Source organism: Strix uralensis, chromosome 8, assembly GCF_047716275.1.
Source record: "Strix uralensis isolate ZFMK-TIS-50842 chromosome 8, bStrUra1, whole genome shotgun sequence".
Classification (NCBI taxonomy): domain Eukaryota; kingdom Metazoa; phylum Chordata; class Aves; order Strigiformes; family Strigidae; genus Strix; species Strix uralensis.
In genome coordinates this window covers 26,583,317-26,589,316 of record NC_133979.1, presented here as the reverse complement: position 1 = coordinate 26,589,316, position 6,000 = coordinate 26,583,317, and positions in this window count along the sequence as shown.

Genomic DNA, 6,000 nt, shown 5'->3' with positions numbered 1-6,000 from the left:
AGAAATCATTTGCAAGAGTGGAAGTGTAGCGGCTTCTTTGACCCCAGTTTCCTGCTAATCCTATTCCTGTGAGTTCTGAGAAGCTCCATATTCCTTAATGACGTTCCTAAATAATGAAAAATATTTGATATTTGCTTTTTGGTATCCACACAATGAACAAACAACAAAAGCTTCACAAAAATGCCACAAAACGAAAAGAAGCTTACAGAAAGGCTGGAGAAAGAGAACTTTCAAATCTCTCATTTATTCCATGCAAGACGTATCGTTCCTTTGAAATATCATCTGATCATTTATCAAAGAATATTTTTTTCTGTAAAAAAAGTAGCCTGTTTTAAAAATTTCCTCTTATCTTTCTTCTAATTCACCTTCCAGACTAATACTGGGTAAAATATAACCATTTTCAAACTGTTACCACTGGAAAAGTTCATTTACACATTCTTATTTCCTCCCAAATACTTTTCAGATTATTTAAATGAAGTTCAGTGAATCTTAGACATGTGAATAATTAATTATTATTAATAATGAATTAATCTTACAGGGATTACATCTGCAATATGAAGTAAACCATGTATCAGTTAATTCTCTGCTGTAAGGTGGTTGGGGCTGATCTGGTTGAGTTGTATGTAGTTAAAGTGCTTTAATTGTCAAGTTATAGGAAATTCTATGGGTTGAGAAACATATTTTCCAAGGTAAAGCCAAGACTGACTTTGAACTATAGTGGTTCAATCACTTCCCTGAACTAGAGGAAACTGAATTTCCATTCCTGTGCTAATAAATATTTATAAAAATTGGAACAGAATCAACAGAAATAAATCTAACACTTTCCATTTTGGGATATGTTTGTGTGTGTGGTTTAAGACAAGTACATTTCTATAACATCCAAAGGGAGAAGATGAAATGTACAGGACTGCAGAGGATCTAAGTATTGACTTGCATACCAAGTGACAAGCACATATATCTCTTTGTGAATCTAAAATTAATGATTTAGAAATTGATGTCTTAAGTTTCTAGCTGGAGAATTTAGAAACCCAAATCCCACTTACCTGAAAAGAAAATTAAGATCCTAAGAGATAAAGCTTCTTGAAAATGGTACTTAACATGTTTAAGACACCTTAATAGATGTGTGTGTGTGTATATACACATATATATTTATATATATATTATATATATTAAAAAAATACCTGTGTGATAATTTACCTTGAAGTAAATTTGTTGCTTAGGCATGAGACTAGAAAAGAAATGCAAAGATAGTGCCTTAGAAGCCTTGAGATCTGACAGTATTTAAAGAATTTTTTTAAACTAAATTATGTATGTCCTGAACTTACATTTCTTTAAAATTTATTCAGAATTACAAATCACTGTTGGAGGACGTTAAATCTATTCTGTCAGTACTAACTCTTATAAAACATATAATAAATTGTGAGTGCCTAGGTATTTATTTAGAATCATTTTTGTTGATGTCAGGCCAAGAAGGGCTATAAGAAATGAAGTCAAATGCAGACAGACACATATACCTAGCAGTTCAACAGGCAATGCTACTGGCTCTAAAGGAGGATAAAATGAAATGTTGTGATTTTTAACGAAGCTTTACCACCACTTCAATGAAGAACATACACTTATTCAGCAGTTCAGAAATTCAACCACAAAGTAGGAGATTGGGTAATCAACGTTCAGTAGGCATGATTATCTGTATGATAAAGAAAAAGGTTAAAAAGTTATTCTCAGTGGTATTTAATACTGCTATTTGTACCTTGCCTTTCCCTTTCAAAGCTCAGCAGCTTTGCAGCATTTGGACTAGTGGCAATATAGACTACACTACTATGAAATAAATAAATAAATCATAAGGGAATTTTTCACTGCATATGGTTTGCTAGAGGAAATTGTCTCAGTCAATGGCCCACAGTTTATTTCAGAAGAATTTGACATGTTGTTAGGTCTAAATGCAGTGAAGTATGACAAAGTTGCTTCATTTCATGAAGCATCAAATGGAGCAGTGGAACATTTTTTTTCAAACCATTAACCAGACAATCTCACTAACAATACGTTATCAGAAAACCGGAGTCTGTTATGGGTTTTTTTTCCTTTTTTTTTGGTACAAAAATTCCTCTGTATGTCACAACAAAGGAAATATTTATTTAGTATTTTTTAAATAGACTGTAAGAAGTCCTAAGGCTTGTGCTGTTACCTTAACACAATGCTTGTGGCCTATTACAAGCAGCGCTAACATGGTATTTACTGAGTTACCAGGATATGTAAGTTTAGCTTTTATGGCTGGAGTCACAAAACACTGGCCTTCTTGTTAAAACTCAGCCCTTTGTGGAGTCAGTGACAAAATTCTCACTTGCACTGAGGAGAAGGGGTGGTTTTCATCCCTTTGTCCACACATGCAGGTTAGAAAATGCTCAAGAATTTGAAATTCTGAGAAAAGCAGAGGAAGCTGAACAAGAGCAACAAGTATAATGAGCAAGTATGTCAGACAAGTCATTTCTTTCAAGGCTCTGAAGAGTTTGTTTTCCTGCCTTTTCATTTTGACCTGGGAAAGTGCATGGCATTGCTGTTAAAAGCTATCACAGAGACTAAAATGATTCAGAAATAACAATTCATATAGAGAACAATAGGGTTTTGGTGTCCCGTAGGGATGAATTGCTCAACTGATAATCAAAGTATCAATACTTGACTTACTTTGCTACCACTGATTTATTATGTGGCTATTTCTATTAGCTATACAATAAATACTTTGATCTTTTGTCTTATTCATGGTATTATCTTGGAATGGCAGCAAAGGTTGGTTCTTACTGCGTGTCCACGTGGTGCACAGTACCATGGCATCACAAAGAGCCCCCAATACAGTAAATAACAAACTAAAGATTAGTACTCTAAGCTGTCCAAACATGCATGCAAGGTATGAGGAAACTTTAATTAACCCACTTAGGGCTTTTTAAATTGTATATTTGCTTGGGAAAAAATTCTTTAGTGAATCTAGTAGAGCTGGGAAACTAGTTAGACTTCTGAAAATGAGAAAGAAGAGAATGTGAACTATAATCAGTGGCTAATAAATCAGAACTGCAATTTAAAATGGCAAGTTTTATTTTTAGGCCTTCCAGTGCTTTTTAAACTCATGATTTTGTTTTATTTTTGGGGGGTTTACTTTACTTGTGATTGGCTTTTTCCTTTTATTTTGGAATTGTTTATGACTTGCATGACTCAGTAGTGAAAGAAAAAAAAACCTGTTGAATCAATGTTAGAACGTTGCAGGTGGGAGATTCTCATCTGGTCTACTTTGTCATAACTACATTGAAGTGAACATATCTGAGATAATTTATACTGAGACCTCTACCTGCTCTGTTTCAAAGGTAACATTTTCATGTGTATTAAGGGGTAGATTTGCTGAGGGGAGGGTTTCATAGAGGCCAGCCCCCTCTCCCTTTCTCACAGGTGTGGCACATCTGTTCCCCATCGCGCAGTATAGCTGCAGAGCTCGGCACAATCTTCTTTCTCTGCTTTCCTATCTCTTACATTGTGGCTACATCTGTCTGATACATTGAAATCACCGAAAAGCTTAGGATATTATGAATAACCTTTTGCCGAATGCGAGTTTTGAAAATCAACTCAGTCTGTCTGTATTCTGTCTACAGACAATTTGGTCAAAGAACAGTCTCTGAGATCTTTGGGGAGAACTATCACTGTCAAGTTCAGCGCTGGTAGTAGGATCACCAAGGAGATGGTCTTAAATGACAGTGTCATGAACTTGCCAACTGATTCTTGCCAGCTTGCTGGGGTTCTGGCCAAACCCTTCAGTATGATGGACAGGACAAGTACAGATGAAGCCTTTGCCCTGTTGCAGCTAGAGAATAGCTGATGATGAATAGAAATGACTCCCAATACAATGTCTTACATTACATTTTGTAAGCACAGCTGATCTGTCTCCAATTTACTTGCGGACCTGAATAACTTTCCTTTAAATAGGTGTTCTTAACAGACATTCATAACAGTGAATGTATATTTTTTGCCCACAGGCTCCTATTCACCAAATACGGAGATTCTGTGTTTGCTTTGATGCTATTTGGTTTGGGTTTTGATTTGCTTTTTTTTTTTTCTTTCATACATGTTGCCTCATTTGTGGCAACTTCAGCTTTTGTGCACTTATTTCTATTGGATTGTCTGTTTTCATGGTACATGATTTTAATACATACTCCTCACTGTACTTTGCATATAGAAAAAATCCAGTTTACAGAGGCCATTTCAGGGTACCCTTACTCAGGCCAAACAGTTCTAAATTTGATTCACAAAATTTCAAAAGAAATCCTATTCTCCATTGTTGAAGTATTTCAGGTACGTAAACTCAGAAGAATAGAGCCCTGCTGTAGGATAACATTTAAGAATTTGTAAAGAAACAGTCATAATTTTATAGTACATTGTGAATTCCGTTTAATTGAAGTAATACATTGGGAAAAATTATGGACAGTCATACTCAGGAGATTTATTTATAGAGAACCTAATTTAATACAGTGCTGAGACTAAAGATACCCTTTCTCTTAATCTGGACATGTAATTTTCGTCAATATTTAAAGAGTTGTGTGTGCATGAACTGAGGATGCCTGTATCCCTAAGTGTTTAATTGCTGTAGCCAAAATCATTCTTCTCCTTACAAAGGATTTAATATTAGGATTATTCAGAATTATATATGGCTTGACTTTAGCAAATAAAGTTGGATATTACTTGGCTGTTACTTAGAAAAGGAAAGTTACAAGAAGTGGTTGAATAAATAAAAGACAGTCATTATATATATAGGATTCCTGTTAGCTTCCTTCCCTGCAATATTCTCTAAATTTACACTAGTATATGCTGTGGAAGAATCAGTTTATACATGGTTTTTCTATTTTTTCAGGAATTACAGTTTTCTAATTATTCTCCAATACAGAAAAGTCAGAAGATAATTCAGGTCATAAAGGACATTGGGACGTCTCTTCTTCAAGCCCTTGCTCAAAACAGGGTCAGCTATGGGCTCAGACTAGGTTTCCTGGGACTTTATCCAGACAGATTTGGAAAACTTCCAAGGATGGAGACTAACAGTATGAACAGAAATGTCCAGATGACAGTAATTTCAGCATGATAAATATATGTTCTGACTGCTACAGACTACCCAGATTACCTGCACCTTTGGAGCCCAACCCTGAAAGGTTCTTCCCTGCTCTAAGGCAGGTCTGCTGGAAAGTGGTTAGAATTTACATCAGTCAGTATCTCCTAGGTGCTACAGGTTATCCAAGCAGTGTGAAACACTGGCTACTTAGTTGGATCCTCTCACCTAATGGTTAAGGATGTGGTTGCACTGAAATGGCAGGAATTAGACATCTTTATTCCCATTAATGATCAGGTCAATTACATGTGGTTAGGTTTTTAAGTCAAGAAGTACATGCAATTTAGCAAAGCACAAGTGATTGAATTGATTTTGTTTGGCACTTAAACTGCCATGAGGAAGAGATGACTTTCTTGTGTGCCTGATGAGGGCATATTATACTTGACAAGTAAATGTCAGTACTATTATAACTACCAAAACAATCCTTATGCAGAAGATTTTTATAAAATATATTTATATTGGTTTTTCATGTAGGTAGCAACGATATTACCAGGAGAAGTCCTAAATCAACGAAGAGAGATTTCAGGGCCTTGGGGAAACTGGTTAAGGGGTCGGGGGCACAAATTGTGTTTTTCTCCATCCCTTCAGTTGCGGGGATGGATTAAGAAGTTTACAGGAGAACTCAACAGATGAACTTGTGACTGCGAGACTGGTGTTACCGGCAGGGTTTTGGATTGTTCAGTCATGGGTTAGTATACAGGATGCCAGACATTTGGGCATCAGTTGGGATGCACCTGTCCCAGTGTGGGAAAAGGATCTTGGGGCAGGAGTTAGTTGGACTCATTGAGAGAGCTTTAAACTAGATTTGAAGGGGAAAGGGGACAAAACTGAAACTCCCAGACATAAGCCTCAGGGTAGATTAC